Below are 27,428 nucleotides of genomic sequence, written 5' to 3'. Positions count from 1 at the left end.
GACTGCAGTGGCTGAGGCTATCTCTAAAAGAAAAAATCTCTCTCTCCCTCTTTCTCTGTCAAATAAATAAATTAAAATTAAGGGCTGGAGAGACAGCTTAGTGGTTAAGCGCTTGCCTGTGAAGCCTCAGGACCCTGGTTCAAGGCTCGATTCCCCAGGACCCACGTTAGCCAGATGCACAAGGAGTGCACACATCTGGAGTTCATGTGCAGTGGCTGGAGGCCCCAGTGTGCCATTCTCTCTCTCTCTGCCTCTTTCTCTGTCACTCTCAAATAAACAAATAAAAATAAGCAAAGGAAATTTTTTTAATTTAAATTAAAAAAAATACCTAGGGCTGGAGGGATGGCTTAGCAGCTAAGGCATTTGCCTGCAAAGCCAAAGGACCCAGGTTCAATTCCCCAAAACTCACGTTAACAAGATGCACAAGGGGGCACAAGCATTTGGATTTCTTTTGCTGTGGCTGGAGGCCCTGGTGTGCCCATTCTCTCTTCCTCTGTCAAATAATTACTTAAAATTTAAATTTAAAACAAACCAGGGCTAGAGATAGCTCAATAATTAATGGCACTTGCCTGCAATCCTAACAGCCTGGGTTCAATTCCCCAGTACCCACATAAAACCAGAGCAGCACATGTCATAAAGTGGTGCATGTTTGGAGAATCACACTATGTAGCCTAAGGCTAGCCTAGAACTCAACATACTGTCTCAGTCTCTGTGATGTTCATTACAGGTATATCCCACACCAAGAACATCTCTCTGGTATAGTTTGCTACTTATTTCATTCAATATTTTTTTAAATATTTTATTTTAATTAATTTATTTGACAAAGAAAGAGGGAGAGAGAGAGAGAATGGGCACGCCAGGGCCTCCAGCCACTGCAAACAAACTCCAGATGCATGCATCCCCTTGTCCATCTGGCTAATGTGGGTCCTGGGTAATCGAACCTGGGTCCTTTGGCTTTGCAGGTAAATGCCTTAACCACTAAGCCATTCCTCCAGCCCTCATTCAATAGTTTTAAAAATATCATTCCAACCAGTTTATGGGAAAGTTCCCAGAGTTAAAAAGAATGAAATGCTGAACTGGGCATAGTGGCACATGCCTTTAATCCCAGCACTTGGGAGGCAGAGGTAGGATTAGTTTGTTGCAGGTCAGCCTGGGTTGGGGTGAGACCTTGAAATAATAAACAACAAAAAAAAAAAAAAAAATGAGGGGCTGTGCCGGGCTGGTGGTGCACACCTTTAATCTCAGCACTCAGGAGGCAGAGGTAGGAGGAGCACCAAGAGTTCAAAGCTACCCAAGTGAATTCCAGGTCAGCCTGGACTAAGATAGAACATTACTATGGAAAACAGTCTCACCTTGAACTCATGACTCTCCTACCTCAAACTGAAATGTACTTCCTTAATGCACTGTTTGGTCTACATTTTGAAAGGCTGCATGTTCAAATCTCAACCTAGGTTTTCAGATTAAGTCTACACTCTAGACCTTCTCAAAGAAAACTTTTCAATGAACACTTGTTTCATTTGCTTTGCTACATTCTTATTAATCTACAGGTAAAAAATACATTTAAAAACCTGGCTGGGCCAGTTGTGGTGGCACACGCCTTTAATCCCAGCACTTAGGAGGCAGAGGATCGCTGTGAGTTTGAAACTACACAGTGAATTCCAGGAGAGCCTGAGTTAGAGTGAAACCCTACTTAGAAAAACCAAAACCCTGGCTGGCCTTGGTGGCACACACTTAATCCCAGAATTCAGGAGGCAGAGGTAGGAGGATCACTGTGAGTTCAAGACCAGCCTGGGTCTACAGAATTCCAAGTCCGCCTGAGCTAGAAATGAGACCCTACTACGTGGGGAAAAACAAAAACTGCCGGGTTTAGTAGCACGTCTTTAATCCCAGCACTCAGGAAGGCAGAGGTAGGAGGATCGCCGTGAGTTCAAGGCCGCCCTGAGACTACATAGTGAATTCCAGGTCAGCCTGAGCTAGTGAGACCCTACCTCGAAAAACAAAACAGAACAACAACAAAAAACCTGTATGTACACCACAAAGGTTTTTGAGACAATCTTGGCTATGAAACATGCTTCTCAAAATTTGTGGGCACACAGAACAGATTTGCTGGACTTTCTGTATGTGAAATATTGGAACCGTACTGAGAGAACTATTGGTCTAATGTAGTGGTAATCACCTGACTGACATGTCCAAGACCCCAGGTTCCATGTCCTGCATCCCCTCCCCAAAATCTCACTGGGATATCCCTTTGAAACTTTCCAAAAGAAAGTTTAGTTTACTCAGAAGATCATTTAAGAAGTGTTTCAAGCCAGGTGTGGTAGCACACACCTTTGGCACAAGCACTCAGGAGACAAGAGGTTGGGGGTTTGGGGATAGCCAGCCTGGAGCTACAGAGTGAATTTCAGGTCAGCGAGATCCTACCTCAAAAAAGTGTTTCAGCTAATACTTTGGTATGTCTTAAAAGTCTTGTTCTTAAGCCAGTTGTGGTGGCGCACACCTTTAATCCCAGCACTCAGGAGGCAGAGGTAGGAGGATCACCATGAGTTCAAGGCCATCCTGAGACTACATAGTGAATTCCAGGTCAGCCTGGACCAGAGTGAGACCCTACCTCAAAAAACAAACAAACAAAAAAAAAGTCTTGTTCTTTTATAAAAGAATATACCAGGTTGAAAGTGGTGGCACACACTGCGAATTCCAACACTTAGGCTAAGGAGAAAAGCAGAGTCTAAGGCTAGTTTGGCTTCCTGGTGAAACCTTGACTCAAATTAAAAAAAAAAAAAAAAAAAAAAAGAGGAGGGGTGCTAAAGTGCTGGCCCAGTGGTTACAGCACCTGCCTGAGAAGCCTGAGAAGCCTGAGGACGCACGTTTGATTCCTCAGTATCCATGTAAAGCCAGATGCACAAAGAGGTACATGAGTCTGGAGTTCACCTGCAGTGGGTAGAGGCCCTGGCATGCCCATTCTATCTGCCAATTTCTCTCTTAAATAATAATTTTTTTTTAAAAAAGGATAAGTATGGTATAGCTCTGTGGTTAGAGTGTTTGGTTATGTTTAAGGCCCTGTCTCGGTCTCTCCCTTCTTCCCTCCCTCTCCACCTCTCTCCTCTCACACTCACCACAAAACAAGGAATTTCAAAATGGCAGACTACTACATGTTAACTCAAGAAACCTAACAGGGCAGCTGTGGTGACCAATTCCTATAACCCAACCTGTAACACGACCACTAGGAAAGCTGCCACAGTACTCCCTCAAGTTTCAGGCTGAGTAGCAAGACCCTTTCTCAAAACAAAAACACTTTCAGGTACGGTGTTTTACTTATTTATTTGCAAGGTGGGTTGGGAGAATGTGTGTGCCGGGGCCTCAGGCCACTGGAAATGAACTCCAGATGCATGCACCAGTTTGTGCATTTGGGTCTACATGGGTACTTGGGAATAGAACCCACGTGGTTAGGCACTGCAGGGAAGCACCTTAACTGCTGAGCTATCTCTACAGCCCCCTAGTTTGTTTTTACTTTTTTTGGGACAGACTCTTTAAATTTGCTTTAAACTTGCCATAATCCTCCTGCCTCTGCCTCCAGTGTTGTGATTACAGGCCTTTGCCCCCACACCCGGCTAAAGGTCAGGCTTTTGTGCATTTCTAGATTTATTTCCACTGAAAAACTTAGGACCCACAGTAGGTGAAAAGGACCAAATCTCCAAACAAGTCCCCCTGACCCCCAAGCTTTAGCAACACACACCTTCAGCTAAAAACAGAGTCAGCCATCTAAAAGTCCAGGTACAACCAAACCATTTTCTTTGCAGACCCAGTAACAATTTGTAGTATCCCAAAGCACCCTTAAACTGTTCCCCTACATCTTTACTTGCCATATGCCATTTTCACCCATGTATCCTATTTTTTTTCAAAGGGGAGGCCATGAGAGAAATGCTTGGTATTTTTTCAAGGAGTATTATTATTTACTCATTGACTCTGTGAAAACAAAACAAAATCGTCATGTGGTCACAGGCTATTGAATTGCAGCGGAATATGGTTTAAGTACAGTTATTCAGTTCTGAAGCGGGAAAAAATATGGGTATTTTACTAGATAACTAAGTTATGTGACATCTTGGGGCAGGGGGTGTGGTACTGGGTTTGCCTAACATGGGTGAGGGCCTAGAATCCCAATAAAGGGGTGTGTGCGCGCTTGACATTTGATTGGGTGACTTCAAGACGAAAGTTTTCTTACTTGTTCAACACTTTTCAACAGTCACCAATTGTTTGGGGGAGGGGAGAATAATAATAATAAAGGGACAAAGCACAAACCTGCAGGTTAATACCTGAGAGCACAGGTGGGAGAATTCTGCAGAGCGGGTGGCACAGCCTTGAGCTATTATTTGTTTGGGCCAACCTCCCACCAGCCTGGAGGCCTGCGAGTGCTCAGCCCACTTTGGGGTGGGGGTGAGGAACACTTCCCCTGGGAGGGGGACAGAGCCACCACCGACGCACAGACACCAGGCTGAGTGGGTGGGGACCGACTTGGAAGAGTGTGTGAGCGGCAGGGCGCGCGAGTGGAACAAAAACCTGTGGCCACAAGTAACACGGAAGTGCCCGCTCCCGCCCGCCCCTCCCACCGCCAGCCACCCGAACCTGGGGGACCTGACAACGTGCTGGGGCCAGAGGCAGGGCACAGAGTTGGTCCTCGGGACCCGCGGGGGGCGGGAGTCGGCAACAACTCCGAGCCCGGTGCCCCCGCCCGGCCCCGAGGACCGAGGCCTCGGCAGCCGATGCCCGCCGGCCGCAGCAGTTGGGGATCTCGTGCGCGGCGGAGGGTGCAGCCCGCGCGGAGCGAGGCCCGGGGCCGCGAACCGCCGCTCCCGCCGTCCTGCGAGCCTCCAAGGCCGCGGCCGGGCAGCAGCCCGGCGCTCACCCGCGCCCTGAGCCCCGCTTCCAGGAGCGCTTCGACCGGCGAAGCCTCCGCGAGCCGCGGGGTGGGGGTGGGGGACGGAGGCCACCCTCTTCCCGCCTCGCTCCGCGTCTCCGTCCCCCTCGTTCTCTTCCCCCGGAGCTCCGGGAAACGCTTCCAATGGCCCCGGGTCTATCGTCCGCATCCTTCTCGCACTCGCGTCCCGAGGCTGACACCGCCAGCTGGCCCCGCTCCTGACCCCAGCCCACCTCACTTCGCGCGGCTCCGGCGGCGCTGGACACAGGAAACTCCTGGGTCCTCACTCCGGCTCTCCTCGACCCCCCTCTTCGGTTAACTCCGCTTGTTTCTCGACAAAATGGCGCCGGAGGTCGCGCGCTCACGTCGCGGCCTTTCCCCTCCCCGTTCCCATTTCATCATTCGCTGCCCGCCGGGGAGGAAGGACGGTCCAGGGCACCAGCCAATGACCGCGCCCCGCCCGCAACTCCCGCCCAATCACCGACCGGTACCCGCGGATTTAAACCAATCACACGCTATCACTTGCAGAAGTCAAGGAAGAAACCAGGCTCCTGCTAGCAACTACCAATCCGGACTCCTACTTCGCAGGTTTAGGCCAATTGCCGCTCACCAGCCCCAAGGGACTTGAGCCCTGGCGCCTGCGCATGGCGTGAGGGCCAATTGGTACAGGGTGATAACTTCAATTTGGGGCTCTGCCGACGTCCCACCTGGCCCTGGAGGTCTTCGATCAGTGGAGGCCGGTCATTCCCTCCGAGAAACAATAAATACAAAAGGGAGTCCGCAGCGCCTTGCCATCCTGTGCGGGAACTACTTTTAGTTAAGAGTCAAGCAGCCCTCCTCTACTTTCTTTCGTCTTTCGGAATAACACGGTCCTGGAGAATGAGCGAGTTTCCGATGCAAACAGTCCCCTCCCCACGGATTCCTTTAGCAAAACACCAGCCACCCCTGGCCGCCAGCAGCCAGGCACAGGTTCAAGTGGAGGTTCTTAGCATCCTGGGATATGTAGTCGCGAACCCCGCCTACTCCTGTCGCAGAAGTAACGCGTTATCTTTCATTGCTGTTTGCTCCCTGGAAGAGCAGTGCATCCTGGGAAATGTAGTCTTCCAGGCACCTACCTAGTCCTTCCTATGGATCAAGGTAAGTTTTTTCTTCTATTGAAAAAGAGATACAAAATAAATTAATTAACTAATTAATGAATGCATTAAAGACTAAATCCGGGCGTGGTGGCGCACACCTTTAATCCCAGCACTCGGGAGGCAGAAGAAGGATCACCATGAGTTAAAGGCCACCGTGAGACTACCTAGTGAATTCCACGTCAACATGTAGAGTGAAAACCTACCTTGAAAAAACAAAAAAAAAGGGGTGGGGGAGACACTCAGCAGAGAAGTAGAAACTTGGCTTAAGCCCAAGGTTGACTTTGCTTCAATGAAAGATATAGTGTGCTAATTTACGTATGGTGTATTAGCTCATAAGATTTATTTTTTTTTTCCTGTTTACTTGAGACAAGGTCTCACTTTATAACCTAAGGTGGCCTCGAGCTCGGATGATCCTCCTGCCTCGGCCTCCAGAGTGCTGATGTGAACCCCACAACAGGCCTATTAGAACTTTTTACATGCACATGTTCATGTTTAATTTGTGTAACATACCCTCCTTTTTAAGAAGAAAAGGAAGATGGATATGGTAGTACATATCTTATCCCAGCACTCAGAAGGCTGAGAATGAATAGTTCCATGCCAGCCTGGGTTGCATAGAGGGATCTTGCCAATGTGAGAGGCAGAGGGAGAGTCATAGAAGTCAGCTATCTAATGTTAGCTCTGTTTTACCCTCAACCATAGACCTCTAAAAACACCTTTAATCCCAGCACTTGGGAGGCAGAGGTAGGAGGATCGCTGTGAGTTTGAAGCTATCCTGGAACTACAGAGTGAGTTTCAGATCAGCCTGGGCTAGAGTGAGGCTCTATCTTTGAAAGAAAGGGAGGGAAGGAGGTAAGAAGGAAGGGAGGGAGAGAGGGAGGAGGGAGGGAGGAAAGGAAACCGGGCGTGGTGGCCCATGCCTTTAATCCCAGCACTGGGGAGGCAGAGGTAGGAGGGCCACCCTGAGACTCCATAGTGAATTCCAGGTCAGCCTGGACTAGAGTGAGACCTCGCCTCGAAAAACCAAAAAAAGAAAGAAAGAAAGGGCTGGAGGGATGGCTTAGCAGTTAAGGCACTTGGCTGCAAAGCCAAAGGACCCAGGTTCAATTCCCCAGGACCCATGTAAGCCAGATGCACAGGGTGGCGCATGTGTCTGGAGTTTGTTTGCAGTGGCTGGAGGCCTGGCATGCCCATTCTCTTTCTCGCTATCTCTCTCTCTCTCCCTCTGCCTCTTTCTCTCTGTCAATAACTAAATAAATAAAAATGAAATATAAAAAAAGAAAAAAGAAAGATGGAAGGAAGAAAGGAAGGAAGGAAAGAAGAAAGACACACAGAAAGAGAGAAAAGTTGGGAGGGAAAAAAAGGGAGTTACAGCCGGGCATGGTGGCACATGCCTTTAATCCCAGCACTAAGAGGTAGAGGTAGGAGGAGTGCCCTGAGTTCGAGGCCACCCTGAGACTACATAGTGAATTCCAGGTCAGCCTAGGCTAGACTGAGACCCTACTTTGAAAACAAACAAACAAACAAACAAAAAAATTGCACAGTAACCTGGAGTCCTTAGACTATGTGTCAAGGGTAGGTGGTTCCTATCCTTACTAGAAAGCTGAGAGACTCAGAATGTTTACAAGCTGGAAGGGATGGTGGAAATTCCATAGTGTGCTTTTCATTTTACTGAAAGACGTAGTTGAAAGTCGTGCCCAGGCAAAGTATTTTATTAAGGACCATCATAAGGAATTCACTGAGTCACCTTTTCGCTTGGCAATTACAAGTGTAAGGGTTCAAGTATATTTAGAAACAAGGCATTTTAGCCAGTTGTTGATTACTCACTTGGCCCCTTTCCTCAGCCTTCTTCCAGTCTTTCCTGCCCCAATTACCAAAGTATTCCAGGTCTAAATGAATTTTACAAAACTCAGAGGGTGGGGTGATGGCTTAGTCAGTAGAGTTGAATTCAGTTTCCAGCACTGTATAAAATACTGGGCATGGTGACGTGTGCCTGCAATCCCAGTGCTGGGAAGTTGGAGACATGAGGATCCTGGGGGCTTGTAGGCCAGCTAGTCTATCCTAACCAGTACCATTCTAATGAAAGACCCTATCTCAAAGTAAGTGGATGATGTTCCTGGCCACCACATGCACTCTCATATGTGCACATGAACCTGAGCACACATGCACACCCAAACACACCTGCACGTGTAGGATAACAGGCACCAGGCACCATGCCAAGTTTGTTTTTTAATTTCGCAGTTTTGGCAGGGTGTCAAACATGTTAGGCAAGATCTTTAGCACTAAGTTCCATCCCTAGCCCTGTTTTTCTTGTTTTTAATCAACCAACATATTGTTAAAGCACTACTTCAGTGGTATGGGGCATGGTAGTGCATGCCTTTCATTCCAGCACTCTGGAGACTAAGGTAGGAGGATTGCTTTGAGTCCCAGGCTAACCTGAGACTACAGAGAGAATTCCAGGTCCAGGTCAGCCTGGGCTAGAGTGAGACCCTATCTCCCGGGGGTGGGGGGGGAAATACTAGTTTATTTACTCTCATCTGCACTTTGGGATCTGGTGAGGTGGAGGCTGATTTATTTACCTCATTGTACATATCATGAAATCGAGGCTTGTGTAGCACTCTTGCTAACAAACAACGAACTGAAACTTGATTAATTGTTGGGCTTTGTTCAATTGTTTGTGTCTATGGTTTTTTTTTTGTTGTTGTTAGTTTTCCAAGGTAGGGTCCAGGATGATCTGGAATTCACTATGTAGTCTCAGGCTGGCCACAAACTCATAGTAATCCTCCCACCTCTGCCTCCCAAGTACTGGGTTTAAAGGTGTGCGCCACCATGCCTGACATTGGATTTTTGTTTGTTTGTTTATTTTGTTTTGTTTTGTTTGTTTGTTTCAAGGTAGTGTCTCACTCAAATCCAACCTGACCTTGAACTCATTCTGTAGACTCAGGCTGGCCTCGAACTCACAGCAGTCCTACCTCTGCCTCCTGAGTGCTGAGTGTGTTTCTGAGACAGGGTTTCATGTGGTTCAGGTTATGTGGTCAAGACTGGCTTTGTACTCCTAATCTTCCTGTCTCTGCCTTCCAAGTGCCACCATGCCTAGCTTAAAAAAAAAAAAAAGGAAGAAGAAGAAGAAGAAGAAACAAATTTAGTAAGCTTGGTGTGTTGGCGCATGCCTTCAATCCCAGCACTAGGGAGGCAGAGGTAGGAGGATCATCATGAGTTCAAGGCCAGCCTGAGATTACATAGTGAATTCCAGGTCAGTCTGGATTAGAGTGAAACCCTACCTCGAAAAACAAAAAACAAAAAAGAAAAGAGGAAGTGCCTGGCATGGTGGCACACACCTTTAATCTCAGCATAGGGGAGGCAGAGGTAGGAGCATCACCATGAGTTTAAGGCCAACCTGAGATTTCCAGGTCAGCATAGGCTAGAGTGAGACCCTACCTTGAAAAACAAAAAACAAACAAACAACAACAAAAAAAAAAAATACAGAAGCAGAGGAGAAAATATTACTCTGTGTTTGTTTTCCAGATGAGTCTATATCCAAATTCTTAGATTTTTGTCCTTAGCAAACAGTTTTATCTAAGACATGTAGGAATTTTAACCTTTTTTGGCTTTTTGAGGTAGGTAGGGTCTTGCTCTAGCCCAGGCTGACCTGGAATTCACTATGTAGTCTCAGGGTGGTCTTGAACTCATGGCAATTGTCCTACCTCTGCCTCCTGAGCGCTGGGATTAAAAGGCATGTACCCACCAAGCCCAGCTCTTTTATTTTGTTGTTGTTGTTGTTTCTTGGCTTTTTTGAGGAAGGGTCTCAATCTGACTGAAGTTGACCTGGAACTCACTCTGTAGTCCTAGGCTGGCCTTGAACTCATAGTGATCCTCTTCCCTCTGCCTTCCCGAGTACTGGAATTAAGGCATATGCCACCATGCCTGGCAAATTTTAACTTTTTTTTGTTTTTGTTTTTCTTTTTAATTTGTTTATTTACAAGCAGAGAAATAGAGATAAGAGAAAGAGAGAGAATGAGCCCCCCAGGGCCTCCAGATGCTGCAAACAAACTCCAGATGCATGCATCACTGTGTCTGGCTTTACTGGGTACTGGAGAACTGAACTTGGGTCATTGGGATTTGCAGGCAAATTTAGCTGCTGACCATCTCTCCAGCCATTTTTTTTTTCAAGGTAGGGTTTTACTCTAGCCCAGGCTGACCTGGAATTCACTATGTATTATCAGGCTAACCTGAAACTCGGCGATCCTATCTCTGCTGGGATTAAAGGCATACACCACCATGCCTAGCTGGCTCTGGAATTTTTGATCTTTTCTTCTTTTTTATTTTAGAGAGAGAGAAAGAGACATACAGAGAGACAGAGGGAGAGACAAAAGAGAGAACTGAGTTGGGTGTGGTGGTGCATTCCTTTAACCTCAGCACTAGGGAGACAGAGGTAGGAAGATCGCTGTGAGTTCAATGCCACCCTGCGACTACAAAGTGAATAGAGGGCTGGAAAAATGGCTTAGCAGTTAAGGTGCTTGCCTGCAAAGCCAAAGGACCCAGCTTCAATTCCCCAGGACCCGTGTAAGCCAGATGCACAAGGTGGCACACAAATCGTTCATTTGCAGTGCTAGAGGCTCTGGTGTGCCCATCCAATCTCTCTCTCTCTCTCTAAAAGATTTATTTATTAGATTCTTTTTTTCTGAGGTAGGGTCTCTAGCTCAGGCTGACCTGGAATTCACTATGTAGTCTCAGGGTGGCCTCGAACTCTCAGCGATCCTCCCACTCTGCTTCCCGAGTGCTGGGATTAAAGACATGCACCACCAAGCCCGGCTTAATTAGATATTTTTTTTAAAATGATATTCAAGGACTGAGGAAATGGCTCAGTGGATAACACACTTGCTACACAAGCATGAGTATCTGAGTTTGGATCCCCAGAACCTACCTAAAGATGGACACTGCAGCAGGTCTCTGCAATCCCAGCAAGCCTCCAATGAGATGGGATGTGTAGACAGGAGAATCTGCTGGAAGTTCACAGGCTAGCTAGCTTCTACATGGAGCAAGTGAACAGAGAAACTGCCTCAAACAAAGTGGAAGGCAAGGACCAACCTGGAAGTTGTTCTCTGACCTCCTCATACATGCCATGACATGTGTGCATCTGTATTCACACACATGAACACACACCCACACACACACAAAATGGTATTTCAGGTTGAGATATAGCTCAGTGGTAGAGAATTTACCTAGCATTAATGAGGCACCGGGTTAAATCTCCAGCACCTCAAAAAAAAAAAGGAATGTCAAATAAAATTAAAAGTAAATAAAGTTGAGTCTGTCATGGGGGCATGCACCTTTTATTCCAGCATATGGGAGGCAGAAGTAGGAGGATCACTGTGAGTTCAAGGCCAGCCTGAGACTACAAAGTGAATTCCAGGTCAGCCTGGATTAGAGCAAGACTCTACCTCAAAAAATCAAAATAAATAAATAACATATTGGGTCTGGGGGAATGACTCAGTGGTTAAAAATGCTTGCTTGCAAGCCTGGCGTGGTGGGGCACACCTCTAATTTCAGCACGTGGGAGGTAGAGGTAGGAGGATCGCCATGAGTTTGAGGCCACCCTGAGACTCCACAGTGAATTCCAGGTCAGCCTGGGATAGAGTGAGACCCTACATTGAAAAAAATCAAAAAAAAAAAAAAAAAACCACCAAAAAACAAAATGCTTGCTTGCAATGTCTACAGGTCCAGGCTCAACTACATAGTACCTACATAAAGGCAGCCATGCAAAGTGGTGCATGCATCTGGAGTCTGTAGAGGCAAGAGGCCCTGGTGCACCCATCCATACACACATTCTCTCTCTCAAATAAAATAAATAAAAATATCTTTTTTTTTTTTTTTTTGGTTTTCTGGTCTGCCTGAGGAGAAGCAGCATGGCAGCCACCTGCCTGAGCAGCAGAAGCCAGGGGGAGGGATTTTCCATTACACCAGCCTCTTCAAAAAGTCAACTATCCGGTTAAGATGGCGGCATAGGAACCACACCAAAGCAGCCTGTAGAGAAAAAGCCCCCCTCAAAAAAACCCCAGCAAAATACACTCTTCTACTAAAAAGTGGGGTGTATAAGAAATAACCAACGGCAGCAGAGAAGTAGGTGAGATCCAGAGCATCCAGAGCCCACACAGGCAGGCAGAAGCGGCTCCAGCGGCACCAGCTCCGCGGGGCCACAGCTGCTTGAGCTACAGGAAAAGCCAGGTGAGGGGAGTTCCCACTCACTTCAGAGCTCCTCACAAACTCAAGAAACATGAAGGTAAGATTGCAGAGACCAACAGAGGAGCAGATCATGAGGTAGAGGATCACTTTGACCAGCAGGAGAACTAGAGCCACCATCCACAGCTTCCCCTCCCTCACCGCCAGTGCCAGCAAGCACTAGAGACCTGGGGAAGTGAGATCACAGCACCCACCACCGGTGACCACAGCAGCTATCCAACAACCCAGCCAGCCTACTTGAACCTACAGTGCACCAAAGAGGGACCCAAGTAGGAGCACAGCATAATGGAGACCAAAATCATCCCAAAAGGTAACTGGGATTAAACCAGGTAAGTACCTGCCAGATAAGCCTGGTATATAGGTCTGAACCAGAAGTGCTAATTGCACCTTCCATATTGGGATAAATTTTATGTTAAATCTGATGGATGGTCGAATTTGCCATTCTTTTTTTTTGGTTTTTCGAGGTAGGGTCTCACTCTGGTCCAGGCTGACCTGGAATTAACTCTGTAGTCTCAGGGTGGCCTTGAACTCACGGTGATCCTCCTATCTCTGCCTCCGGAATGCTTGGGATTAAAGGCATGCGCCACCACACCCGGCCGATTTGCCATTCTTTTTTTTTTTTTAATTATTTTTATTATATTTTTTTGAGAGCGACAGACACAGAGAGAAAGACAGAGGGAGAGAAAGAGAACGGGCGCGCCAGGGCTTCCAGCCTCTGCAAACAAACTCCAGACGCATGCGCCCCCTTGTGCATCTGGCTAACATGGGACCTGGGGAACCGAGCCTCGAATTGGGGTCCTTAGGCTTCACAGGCAAGCACTTAACCGCTAAGCCATCTCTCCAGCCCGATTTGCCATTCTTAAATAAGCTATATTTTGGGCTTGTTATTGGTTGCTTCCTTATTTATATTGGCTTTGTTTCCTCTTCTGTTGTACATTAGGGAAGGGTCTCACCTAGTCACAAGCTGAGTTGGAACCTTCAAAAGACCAGAAATCTTAACCGTCCAGTTCACAGGATTAAGGGTGTAGGGCAACACACACCCTAAGGGACTGTGACTTTGTTAGAGGATCTGGTTGTCATAATACCTACTCTTGCAAATACCCTGTGCTGTTTTTCATTGAATGTGTACATTGTTTAGTTAAATTTTAGAATCTGCCTGTATTTTATTTTGTTCCACTCAGCCTACTTGAATACTCTCATAACAGGCAAACCCAACACCTAGGGTCACTTGTGTAGATACTCTGAGAGTCTTAAGAGCCAGCCCTAGCACCTTAAGCTCCTACCCTGAAGATATATAGCATCAGATTGATTGATACATCTAATTATACTACAGCTAACTAGAAAATCCCAGCATTAGATTAATACAAGGTGCAAAAATATGTACATTATAACACAAGAAACACCAAAAATCAAGGCAATATAAATCCACCAAAAAGTATTAATGCATCAGAAATGACCTCCAGTGAAAATGAGTTAGAGGAAATGCCTAAGAAAGATTTCAAAAGAATGATTATAAATATGCTCAAAGAACTCAAAAAAGAACTCAAAGGAATAAAAGAGGTATCAAAGGAAGCAAAGAAGACATAGAAAACCAATTTAATGAAATAAAGAGGTCAATACAAGACATAAATAAGGAAACAGAAATTTAAAAAAACAGTCAGAATTACTAGCAATGAAGAACACAGTCAATGAAATAAAAAAAACTCTGTAGAAAATCTCACCAGTAGAACCGATAAAGGAGAGGACAGAATATCTAAACTAGAAGACCAGGTGGCAGATCTAATACAGTCCAACAAAGAGAAAGACAAACTAATAGGAAAGTATGAATGGGAATTTCAAGATATTCGGGACACTATGAAAGGATCAAACATAAGAATTCAGGGCATAGTAGAAGGAGAAGAATTTCACTCCAAAAGCACAGTAGGCATTTTCAACAAAACCATAGAAGAAAAACTCTCCAAATTGGGAAAGAGGTGCCAGTGCAGATACAAGAATCCTTTAGAACACCAATGAGACAAAACCTGGAAAAAATCTCTCCTTGCCATATATAATTAAACTACCAAACATACAAACCAAAGAAAATATATTGAAAGTAGTTAGAAAAATCAAGTTACCTACAAAGGCAAGCCAACTAGGATCACCGCAGATTACTCAACACAAACTTTAAAAGCCAGAAGGGCTTGGAATGAGGTATTCCAAGTTCTGAAAGATAACAACTCTCAACCAAGGTTACTTTATCCTACAATCCATCCAAATAAACAGAGAAATAAGGACATTCCACAACAAACAAAGGCTAAAAGAATATTTGAAGACAGAACCAGCTCTACAGAAAATAATTGAAAGAATCCTCCATGCTGAAGAGAAAGAAAAGCACAAATATTAGGAGCCTGGAAAAAAAACAAATGATACTCAAATACTCGTTAATATAAGAGAGCAAAGGTAAAACTGGAAGAACTACCAAAAAAAATGACAAAAAATACACACACTCCTTTCAATAATCTCTCTTAATATCAATAGCCTCAATGCCCCAATCAGAAGACATAGGTTTGCAGAATGGGTTAAACAGCAGGATCCTTAAATTTGTTGCCTCCAAGAAACTCAGCTTTCTACAAAGGATGGACACTCTCTTAGGGTGAAAGGTTGGAAAACAGTGTTTCAAGCAAAAGGGCCTAGAAAACAAGCAGGGATTGCTATCCTAATATCTGACAAGGTAGACTTCAATCCAACATTAGTTACGAAAGATAAGGAAGGTCACTTTATATTGATTAAAGGCACACTGCAATAGGAGGACATTACAATCCTAAACATATATGCATCTAATGTAGGGGCTCCCAACTTCACCAAACAAACACTATTAGAACTAAGGTCACAGGTGACACCAAACACAGTTGTAGTGGGTGACTTCAACACCCCACCCTCATCAATTGACAGGTCATCCCAGCAAAAAATAAATAGAGAGCCATCTGGATTAAAGGAGGTCATAACCTAACAGATATATACAGGACAGCTCATCCCAATGCTGCAGAATATACATTCTTTTCAGCAGGACATGGAACATTCTTTAAAGTAGACCATATATTAGGACACAAAGCAGATCTTAACAAATACAGGAAAATTGAAATAATTCCTTGCATTCTGTCTGATCACAATGAGATTAAACAACAAATCAATAGCAAGAAAAGCTATCGAGCATACACAAAATCATGGAAACTCAACAATACCCTATAAATGATGAATGTGTCAATGAAGAAATCAAGAAGGAAATCAAAAGATTCAGAGTCAAATGATAATGAGATAACAACATACCAAAACTTTTGGGACACAATGAAGGCAGTCATAAGAGGGAACTTTACAGCTTTAAGTGCCTATATTAAGAAATCAGAAAGGTCTTGAGTAAATGACCTAATGCTTCACCTTAAAGCCTTGGAAAAAGAAGAACAAGGCAAACTGAAAACCAGTAGATGGGAAGAAATAATAAAGATTAGGGCAGAAATTAATGAAATAGAAACAAAAAAAATCCAAAGAATCAATGAAACAAAGAGTTGGTTCTTTGAAAGGAGAAACAAGATTGATAAACACTTAGCAAATCTGACCAAAAGAAAAAGAGAAGAGACACAAATTAATAAAATTAGAGATGAGAAAGGCAGCATCGCAACAGATACTGGAAGAAATTAAAAAATCATGGGGACATAATAAAACATACTGTACTAAGTATGAAAATCTGAAAGCAATGGATGATTTCCTTGATTTATATGACCTACCTAAATTAAATCAAGATGAGATTGATCACTTAAATTAGACATATCACAAATATGGAGATCCAAGCAGTTATCAAAAATCTCCCAAATAAAAAAAGTCCAGGCCCAGATGGATTCACTGCTGAATTTTACCAGACCTTCAGGGAAGAACTAACACCATTGCTTCTCAAGCTTTTCCACAAAATAGAACAAGAAGGAATCCTACCAAACTCCTTCTGTGAAGCCAGCATCACCCTGATACCAAAACCAGGCAAAGATAGAACAAAAAAAGAAAATTACAGACCAATCTCCCTCATGAACATAAATGCAAAAGTTCTCAACAAAACATTGACAAACAGAATACAAGAATATATCAGAAAGATCATTCACCCCAACCAAGCAGGCTTTATCTCAGAGATGCAGGGATGATTCAACATATGCAAATTGGTAAATTAATATATTATATAAATGGATTGAAGGACAAAAATCACATGATCATCTCAGGTGCAGAAAAAGCATTTGACAAAATCAAATATTCCTTCATGATAAAAGTCCTATACAGACGAGGAATAAAAGGAACATATCTCAATATAATAAAGGCTATTTATTTATTTGACTTTTTTCTCAATTTTTATTAACATCTTCCATGATTATAAAAAATGTCCCATGCTAATACTCTCCCTCCCCCCACTTTCCCCTTTGAAACTCCATTCTCCATCATATCCCCTCCCCATCTCAATCAGTCTCTCTTTTATTTTGATGTCATGATCTTTTCTTCCTGTGAGGTCATGGATATCCAGGTCATTTTATGTCTGGAGAGAGCACGTTGTAAGCAGTCCTACCCTTCCTTTGGCTCTTACATTCTTTCCACCACTTCTTTTGCATTAGACCCTGAGCCTTGGAAGGTGTGATAGAGATGTTATTACTCAGTATTCCAGTCACTTCTTTCCAGCACCATAATACCTTCTGAGTCATCCCAAGGTCACTGCCATCTGAAAAGAGAAGATTCTCTACCAAAAGTGAGAGTAGCATTAATATAAGGGTATGAATATTAAGAGAAGTGCTTACTGGGCAGTTTGATAAGCATAGTATATACATTTATCCAGGAATCAGCAGACATTATACCCCTAGGGCTACATGACTACCTCTGTTTTAAGTTTTCAGTATCAGGGATGTATTCCCTTCCCATGGAGCAGGCCTCCAGTCCAATTAGAGGGCAGTTGGTTTCCATCATGACAGACGTGGCACTATTGCACCCGTTGGCTCATTTGGCCTGGCTGCAGTGTCCACTGCTGAGTATTTTCACTGGTGATTTCTCTTTCTCCCATTGAACTGCATGTAGAATGGCTTCTTCCAGCTTTCTGTCAGCTGGTCTACATGGAGGAGGTTATCAGCCCAGTTCCAGCAGAATTTCTCAGTGGCCTGGCAGCCCAAGTATGTGGAGTCTTCATCAATAGGATCTTACCATCTATTCCTGGTGGGAAACCAAGGGACTTGGCAAAGGCCTATAATGTTTTTGGTGCATCAGGGACCTCCCTGGCCAACAAGTCACTGGAAGGTATCCCATCCCTGGCACCGAAAATATTCTAGCAACAATCTATGGCTCCTGAGTGTTCCATTGTCCAAAAACGGAAGATTCCATATGATTTATTTATATCCTCTTAGATTTTGATTAGCCCTCCCTCCACCAATAAAGGCTATTTATGACAAGCCAACATATAACTAAGTGGGGAAAAACTGGAAGCTTTTCCACCATAATCAGGAACAAGACAAGGTGTTCACTGTCCCCACTTTTATTTAATATAGTACTGGAAGTCTTAGCCATAGCAATAAGGCAAGAGACACAGATAAAAGGGATACAAATTGGAAAAGAAGAGATCTGGTTATCATTATTTACAGATGACATGATTCTATACATACAAGAACCTAAAGAGACTACCAGCAAACTATTAGAGCTAATAAACACCTATACCCATGTGGCAGATTACAAAATAAATACACAGAAATCAGTAGCCTTCCCACATATGCTAACAACAAACACACAGAGGATGAAATCAGAGAATGATTCCCATTCACAATTGCATCAAAAAAAAGTACCTTGTAATAAACCTAACCAAGGAAGTGAAGGATCTCTACAATGAAAACTTTAAAAAACTCAAGCGAGAAATTGCAGAAGATCCTAGGAAATGGAAAAACCCCTTGTTCTTCGATCAGAAGTATCAATATTGTAAAAATGGAAATCTCTCCAAAAGCAATTTACTCATTTAATTCAATCCCCATCAAAATTCCAATGGCATTCTTCACAGAAATAGAAAAAACAATCCAAAAATTCATTTGGAAGCACAGTAAATCTGGAATGTCTAAAACAATACTGAGCAACAAAAATAAGGCTAGTGGTACCACAATACCTGATTTTAACCTATACTACAGAACCATAGTAACAAAAACAGCATGGTACTGGCACAAAAGCAGACATGTAAATCAATGGAACAGAATAGAGAATCCATATGTAAGTCCGGGTAGCTATAGCCACCTGATATTCAATAAAAATGCCAATAATACTGATTGAAGAAAAGCCTCTTCAGCAAATTGTGCTGGGAAAACTGGATTTGTATCTATAGGATGAAAATAGATTTTTCTCTCTTTCTTCATGCATAAGAATTAAGTCCAAATGGATTAAAGACCTCAATATCAGACCTGAAACTGCTAGAGGAAGAAGTAGAGGAAACCATTCAACATACTAGTCTTGGCAAAGACTTTCTGAATTTAACCCCAATGCTAAGGCAATAAAACCACAGATTAAGCTGCTGGGACCTCATGAAAGTACAAAGATTCTATACAGCAAAGGACACTATGAAAGAGGCAACCTACAGCATGGGAAAAAATCTTTGCCAGCTGTACATCTGATAGAGGATTAATAGCTAGGATCTACAAGGACTCAAAAAATTAAATAATAAGATATCAAACAAGCCAATTACAAAATGGGCTATGGCCCAAAACATAGGCCATTGCCAGGGCCCTTGGTTTCCCACCAGGAATAGATGGTAAGACCCTATGGCTGAAGACTCCACATACTTGGGCTGCAAGGCCACTGAGAAATCCTGCTGGAACTGAGCTGATAACCTCCTCCATGTAGACCAGCTGACAGAAAGCTGGAGGAAGCCATTCTACATGCAGTTCAAGGGGAGAAAGAGATGTCACCAATGAAGATACTCAACAGTGGACACTGCAAGCCTTATATTTGGCCAGCCAGGCCAAATGAGCCAACGGGTGCAATAGTGGCATGTCTAACATGGTGGAAACCAACTGCCCTCTAATTGGACTGTAGGCCAACTCCATGGGAGGGAATACATCCCTGATACTGGAAATTTAAAACAATGGTAGTCATGAGCCCTAGGGGTGTAACGTCTGCTGCTGTCTGGCTAAATGTATATATCATGCTTATCAAACTGCCCAGTAAGCCTGTCTGTTAATGTTCATACCCTTATATTAATGCTACTCTCATTTTTGGTAGAGAATGTTCTCTTTTCAGATGGCAGTGACCTTGGGACAACTCAGAAGGTATCATGGTAATGGAAAGAAATGACCGCAGTGATCAGTACTGCAATATCTCTATCACACCTTCCAAGGCTCCGGTCTAATGCGGAAGAGGTGATGGAAAGAATGTAAGAACCAAAGGAAGGGTAGGACTCTTTACAATGTGCTCCCTCCAGACACAAAATGGCTTGGATATCCATGACCTTATAGTGCCTGACACTACCTGCACAAGACCATCATAAGAGGAGGAAAAGATCATGACATCAAAATTAAAAGAGAGACTGATTGAGATGGGAAGGGGGTATGATGGAGAATGGAGTTTCAAAGGGGAAAGTGGGGGGAGGAAGGGCATTACCATGGGGTATTATTTATAATCATGGAAGTTGTTAATAAAAATTTGGAAAAAAACTGGGCTATGGAACTAAATAGAGAGTTCTCAAAAGAAGAAATACAGATGGCATATAAGCATCTAAAAAATGTTCTAAATGACCATAAATGCTGGCCAGGATGCAGAAAAAGAGGAACCCTTCTACACTGTTGGTGGGAATGCAATCTGGTCCAGCCATTATGGAGGTTCCTAAGACAGCTAAAAATAGATCTACCATATGACCCAGCTATAGCACTCCTAGGTATATATCCTAAGGACTTGTCTCATTACTTTAGAGATACTTGCTTAACCATATTTATTGCCACTCAATTTACAATAGCTGGGAAATGGAACCAGCCTAGATGTCCCTCAACTGATGAGTGGATAATGAAGATATGGCACATTTATACAATGGAGTTCTAGTAAGCAGTAAAGGAAAATGAAGTTATGAAATTTGCAGGAAAATGGATGGATCTGGAAAGGATTATGCTAAGTGAGGTAACCCAGGCCCAGAAAACCAAATATCGCATGTTCTCTCTCATATGTGCATCCTAGCTACAGATGATTGAATTTCTGTGTTAGTAGGAAGAAAAGTCAGTAGCAAAGCCCAGTAAGCTAGAAAAGAGATATAAGGGAAGAGAAAGGAAGGGATGGGGGTACTCAATAGGTTGGTATTGTATATACATAAGTAGAAGAATAGATTAATGGGGGTGAAAAGGCCCAAGTGAGGTCAGGGGAACAGACTGAGTAAAGGAAAGGTGGAGGGAGGGCTAATCAAAAGCTAAGAGGACATAAATAAATTATATGGAAACCTACTTTTTTGGACAATGAAGCACTCAGTTCCAGGGATGGGATATCTTCCAGTGAGTTGTTGGCCAGGGAGGCCGCTGATGTCTCCAAAACATTACAGGCCATTGCAGAATCCCTTGGTTTGCCACCAGGAATAGATGGTAAGACACTATTGCTGAAGACTCCACATACTTGGGCTGCAAGGCCACTGAGAAATCCTGCTGGAACTGAGCTGATAACCTGTTCCATATAGATCAGCTGACAGAAAGCTGGAAGAAGCCATCCTGCATGCAGTTCAATGAGAGAGAAATCACCAGTGAAGATACTCCACAGTGGACACTGCAAGCCTTATATTTGGCCAGCCAGGCCAAATGAGCCAATGGGTGCAATAGTGCCACGTCTGTCATGATGGAAACCAACTGCCCTCTAATTTGACTGGGAATACATCCCTGATACTGCAAACCTCAAACAGGGGTAGTTATGAGCCCTAGGGCTGTAATGTCTGCTGCTGTCTGGCTAAATGTATATACTATGCCCAACAAAGTGCTCAGTAAGCACTTCTGTTAAGGTTCATACCCATAATTAATGCCACTCCCACTTTTGATAGAGAAGCTTCTCTTTACAGATGGCAGTGACCTTTGCATGACTCAGAAGTCATCATGGTGCTGAGAAGAAGTGACAGGAGTGCTCAGCACTGCAATATCTCTATCACACCTTCCAAGGCTCAGGGTCTTTTGCGGAAGAGGTGGCGGAAAGAATGTAAGAGCCAAAGGAAGGGTAGGACTCCTTATAATGTACTCTTCCAGACACAAAATGGCCTGAATATTCATGACCTTACAGTGCCTGACACTACCTACATAAGATTATCATAATAGAAGGAAAAGATCACATCAAAATCAAAGAGAGACTGAATGAAAGGGATAAGGTATATGATGGAAAATGGAGTTTCAAAGGGGAAAGTTGGGGGAGGGAGGGCATTACCATGGGATATTGTTTACAATCATGGAAGTTGTTAATTAAAAAAAAAAGAGGGCTGATGAAATGGCAAAGCCTAAGGACCCCGGTTCGATTTCCCAGGGCCCAAGTAAGCAAGATGCATAAGGGGGGGCATGCATCTGGTGTTCATTTGCAATGGCCAAAGGCCCTGGTACACCCCTTCTCTCTTTATTTCTATCTGCCTCTCTCTCTTTCTTAAATAACTAACTAAATAAATAAAATATATTTTTAAAAATACAATTAAAAAAAGTTAAAAACCTGAAGAATACAGCAGGGACCAGCTGAGTAGCTAGTGAGAAAGAAGAACTGGGGACCAGAGACACAGCTGCGGTACAACTTCACGCACCCTACACAGCATCCCCTCCCCCAACCCCCAGCACCCACAACCACTGGAGACCTGGGGAAGGGAACTCCTTTACACAGCACCCAGCAAAGGTGATCAGAACAGCAGACCTATCAACCCAACCATCCTAGCCAAGCCTGCAGTGCAGTAAAGAGGGACACAAGTGGGCCCACAGCAAAGGTGTGACCAAAGCCATCCCAAAAGGTAACAGGGAGCCATGTATTGTGGTGCAACCCCTTTAATCCCAGCACTCAGGAGGCAGAGGTAGGAGGATTGCTGTGAGTTCAAGGCCAGCCTGAAACTGCATAGTGAATTCCAGGTCAGCCTGCGTTAGAGTGAGACACCCCACCTCAAAAAAAAAAAAAAAAAAACAAACAGGTAACAGGGCCTACTTACACTGGGTCAGTACCAGCCACAAAGCCTAGCATATAGGCCTGCATTGGAAGCACTAATCACACCTTCCATTTCAGGACAGGTTATATGTTAGATTTAGTTGATGATGGTCAGCTTTGCAACTCCCTCCCTCCCTCCCTCCCTCCCTTCCTCTCTCTCTCTCTCTCTCTCTCTCCCTTTCTTTCTTTCTTTTTTTTTTTGTGTGTGTGTTTTGTTTTTTGAGGCAGGGTCTCACTCTGGCCCAGACTGACCTGGAATTCACTATGTAGTCTCAGGGTGGCCTCAAACTCATGGCGATCCTCCTACCTCTACCTCCCGAGTGCTGGGATTAAAGGGGTGTGCCACCACACCCAGATTTCTCTCTTTTTTTAAAAAATTTTTTATTTATTGCTAACGTGGGACCTGGGGAACCGAGCCTTGAACCGGGGTCCTTAGGCTTCACAGGCAAGCGCTTAACCGCTAAGCCATCTCTCCAGCCCAGATTTCTCTCTTTTTTATTTAAGTGTCTTTTTAAAAAAATGATTTATTTATTTACTAGAGACAGAGAGAGAGAGAAAGCGAATGGGTATGCCAGGGCCTCTAGTCACTGCAAACAAACTCCAGACACATGTGCCACCATGTGCATCTGGTTTACATGGGACCTGGAGAACTGAACCTGGGTCCTTAGGCTTCACAGGCATGTGCCTTAACTGCTAAGCCATCTCTCCAGCCCAGTTTTGCCAATTTTTTTTTTTTTTTCGAGGCAGGGTCTCACTCTAGTTCAGGCTGACCCAGAATTCACTATGTAGTCTCAAGGTGGCCTTGAACTCATGGCAATCCTTTTACCTCAGCCTCCTGAGTGCTGGGATTAAAGGTGTGCCCCACCATGCCCGGCTGCCACTCTTAAATAAGCTGTATTTTGTGGTTGTCCTTTGTTGCTTCCTGATTTATAGTGCCTTTGTGGTCATCTTCTGTCATTCTTGGGGGCAGGGTCTCACTCAGCCCCAGGCTGACCTATAACCCTTTATAGACCAGAAACCTCAACCTTCCAGTTGACAGGATTAAGGGTGTGGGATTTTGTCTTTGTTAGACTGTTTGTTTATTTTAATACCCACTCTTACATAAATAATCCACAGTGGTTTTGATTGAATGTGTATATTGCTCAGTTGAATTTTAGAATTTCCTATATTTTGCTCCACCCAGCTTACTAGCATACTGTGTAGCAGGCAAACCTAACACCTAGGGTCACTTCTTCTGTTATTCTAGGAGTAATATAAGAGTAAATTAAGCTCCTACCCTGAAGATATATAATGTCAGATTTACATGTCGAGGAGTACTGTAGATAATTAGAAAACCCAAGCATCAAATAAGCCCAAGATGCAAAAATCTCTACGGTATAATACAAGAAACACACAAAAAAACATATTCACCTAACATGGGTGCTCCCAATTTCATCAAACACTATTAAGACATAAGACTTAAGATCAGGGGTTGGAGATATGGCTTAGTGGTTAAGATGTTTGCCTGCAAAGCCAAAGGATTCCGGTTCTATTCTCCAGGACCCACATAAGCCAGACGCACAAGGGGGCACATGCATGTGGGGTTCGTTTGCAGTGGCTAGAGACCTGGAGCACCCATTCTCTCTCTCTCAAACAAATAAATAAATAAAAATTTAAAAAATATTTTAAAAAGACAAGATCAGAGAAAACACCAAGCACAACTATAGTTGGTGACTTCAATGTCCTACTCTCATCAACTGAGAGATCATCCAGGCAAAAAATAAACAGACATCTAGATTAAATGATGTCATAGAACAAATGGAACATGTACATAGAACATTCCATACATACATTCCATACATACATACATTCCATCCAAGTGATGCAGAATACACATTCTTTTCACCAACACATGGAACATTCTCTAAAAATACCAAATATTGGGATGAAAAGCAAGTCTTAACAAATACATGAAAATTTTTAAAAATCCTTGCATTCTATCTTATCACAATAGGATTAAATTACAAATCAACAATAATAAAAACTATAGAGCATACACAAAATCATGGAAACTAAACAGTACACTGAGTGATGAATAGGTCATTGAAGAAATCAAAAAGAAAATAAAAATTAAAAAATTCATAGAATCAAATGATAATGATAACATAACATACCAAAACCTTTGGAACACAATGAAGGTAGTCCTAAAAGGGAAATTTGTAGCTTTTTTTTTTCTTTTTATTTTCTTTTTCTTTCTTTCTTTTTTTTTTTAATTGACAGCTTCCATATTGTAAACAATATCCCATGGTAATTACCTCCCTCCCCCTACTTTCCCCTTTGAAACTCCACTCTCCATCATATACCCTCTCCCTCTCAATAAGTCTCTATTTTATTCTGATGTCATGATCTTTTCCTCCTATTATGATGGTCTTGTGTAGGTAGTGTCAGGCACTGTGAGGTCATGGGTATACAGGCCATTTTGTGTCTGGAGGACCATGTTGTAAAGGGTCCTACCCTTCCTTTGGCTCTTACATTCTTTCCACCACCTCTCCCACAGAAATTTCTAGCTTTAAGTGCCTATATTAAGAAATTAGAAGTGATGGGAACCTCAACGGCTATGGGGACAGTGGTGAGTGTGGAAATAACCATGCAGGCATTTCTAAAAGGTGCATCTCTCAGTGTCAAACCACCAACAACCAAGAATGGCAGAGTAGCCGCTAGTGCAGGAAGCCGCGGAGAGAACAAGAAAATCAAACCTGTTCCATGGGTGGAAAAATATAGACCAAAATGTGTGGATGAAGTTGCTTTGCAGGAAGAGGTGGTGGCAGTGCTAAAGTCTTAAGAAGGAGCTGATCTACCCAATCTCTTTTTTTATGGGCCACCCGGAACTGGCAAAACATCCACTATTTTGGCAGCAGCTAGAGAACACTCCGGGCCCGAAGTATTCTGATTCCGAGTTCTTGAGGTAAATGCATCTGCAGAATGTGGAATACAAGTAGCTCGAGAAAAAGGGGAAAGTTTTGCTCAGTTAACTGTGTCAGGAAGTCGATCAGATGGGAAGCCATGTCCTCCTTTTAAGTTTGTAATTCTGGATGAAGCAGATTCTATGACCTTAGCTGCTCAGGCAGCTTTAAGATGTGCCATAGAGAAAGACTCCAAAACAATCAGATTCTGTCTTATCTGTAACTACATCAGTAGAATAATTGAACCCCTGACCTCTAGATGTTCAAAATTTCACTTCAAGCTTCTGTCAGATAAAATTCAACAGAAGTGACCACTAGACATTGTGGAGAAGGAAAATGTCAAAATTAGCGATGAGGGAATAGATTATCTTGTTAAAGTATCAGGAAGAGACTTATGGAAAGCCATTACATTTCTTCAAAGTGTCACTCAATTAACAGGTGGAAAGGAGATTGTGGAAAAAGTAATCACAGACATTGCTGGGGTAATACCAGCTGAGACCATTAATGGAATATTCATTGCATGTCAGAGTGGCTCTTTCAACAAGCTAGAAGGTGTGGTAAAGGGCTTAATCAACGAAGGCCATGCAGCTACACAGCTTGTTAACCAACTTCATGATGCAGTTGTGGAAAATGAAAACCTTTCTGATGAACAGAAGTCTGTTATTACAGAAAAGCTTGCTGAAGTTGACAAGTGTCTAGCAGATGGCGCTGATGAACACCTGCAGCTAACCAGCCTTTGTGCAATGGTGATGCAGCAACTGACTCAGACTGTTAACATTTTATATATATAAAGTAAACAAGGAACCCTTTAAAAAAAAAAAAAGAAAAGAAATTAGAGAGATGGTTTAGCGGTTAAGGTGCTTGCTTTCAAAGCCAAAGGACTTTGGTTCAATTCCCCAGTACCCACATAAGCCAGATGCACAGGTGGTGCATGCATCATGTTCATTCTCTTTCCCTCTCTCAATAAACAAATAAATAAAATATTTTTTAAATGCTTGAAAAAAAGAAATTAGAAAGGTCACAAGTAAACAACTTAATGCTTCACCTTAAGACCTTGGAAAAAGAAAAACAAGGAAAACCAAAAATCAGTAGATGGGAAGAAGTGACAAAAATTAGAGCAGAAAATAACAAAATAGCTGGGTGTGGTGGCACACACCTTTAATCCCAACACTCAGGAAGTAGAGGTAGAGGATCGCCATGAGTTCAAGACCACTCTGAGACTACATAGTGAATTCCAGATCAGCCTGGACTAGAGTGAGACCCTACCTCGAAAAACCAAAACAAAAAAAATAAATAAATAAATACAAGGCATCAATGAAACAAAGAGTTGGTTCATTGAAATGATAAACAAAATTGATAAACCCTTAGCAAATCTAACTAAAAGAAAAAGACCCAACTCAATAAAATTAGAGAAGAAAAAGGTAACATTACAACAGACACCAAAGAAATTCAGAAAATCATAAGGACATAGTTGAAGAACATATACTCCATTAAGTTTGAAAATCTAAGGAAATCGATGATTTCCTAGGTTAATATAACTTACCAAAATTAAATCAAGATGATTAGCCAGGTGTGGGGGCACACGCATTTAATCCTAGCACTTGGGAGGCAGAGATAGGAGGATCACAGTGATTTTGAGGCCATCCTGAGATTACAAGTACAGAGATCAGGCATTTTTTTTTTTTTGTTTGGTTTTGAGGTAGGGTTTCACTGTAGCTCATGCTGACCTGGAATTCACTATGTAGTCTCAGGTCTCGAAGTTGTGATGATTCTCCTACCTCTGCCTCCCAAGTGCTGGGATTAAAGGCATGCACCACCATGCCTGGAAATCTAGGCACTTATATATAAAAATCTCCCAATTAAAAAAAGTCCAGGCTCAGATGGATTCACTGGTGAATTTTATCAGGTCTTCAAGGAAGAACTAACATCAATGCTTCTCAAACTTTTCTATAAAATAGAAAAGGAAGTAATTCTACCAAACTCCTTCTGCGAAGTTGGCATCACCCTGATACCAAATGAAGACAAAAGAAAAAAAGAAAA

At 43.2% G+C, this 27,428-nt stretch overlaps 1 protein-coding gene and 1 pseudogene across 9 annotated transcripts in view; one reads left to right on the top strand and one right to left on the bottom strand.

Annotated features, from left to right (window-relative positions):
- Window positions 1-5,817, bottom strand: part of Cnot1 (CCR4-NOT transcription complex subunit 1) — a 133,159-nt gene extending 127,342 nt beyond the window's left edge. For 8 of the 9 annotated variants that reach the window (XM_045155569.1, XM_004663489.3, XM_045155574.1 and 5 more), the window contains exon 1: window positions 5,146-5,287. The gene's annotated coding sequence lies outside the window, so the exon portion shown is untranslated. Of the gene's footprint in view, window positions 1-5,145; window positions 5,288-5,619 lie in introns of those variants that run through there. The other variant, XM_045155570.1, reaches the window with a different exon arrangement.
- A 19,255-nt stretch (window positions 5,818-25,072) lies between these two features.
- LOC101600854 lies at window positions 25,073-26,179 on the top strand (annotated as a pseudogene).
- Window positions 26,180-27,428: the final 1,249 nt, after the last annotated feature.

This window comes from Jaculus jaculus, chromosome 1, assembly GCF_020740685.1.
Source record: "Jaculus jaculus isolate mJacJac1 chromosome 1, mJacJac1.mat.Y.cur, whole genome shotgun sequence".
NCBI lineage: Eukaryota > Metazoa > Chordata > Mammalia > Rodentia > Dipodidae > Jaculus > Jaculus jaculus.
The sequence above is the reverse complement of the archived record's forward strand: the minus strand, read 5'-3'. Positions and strand labels throughout refer to the sequence as shown.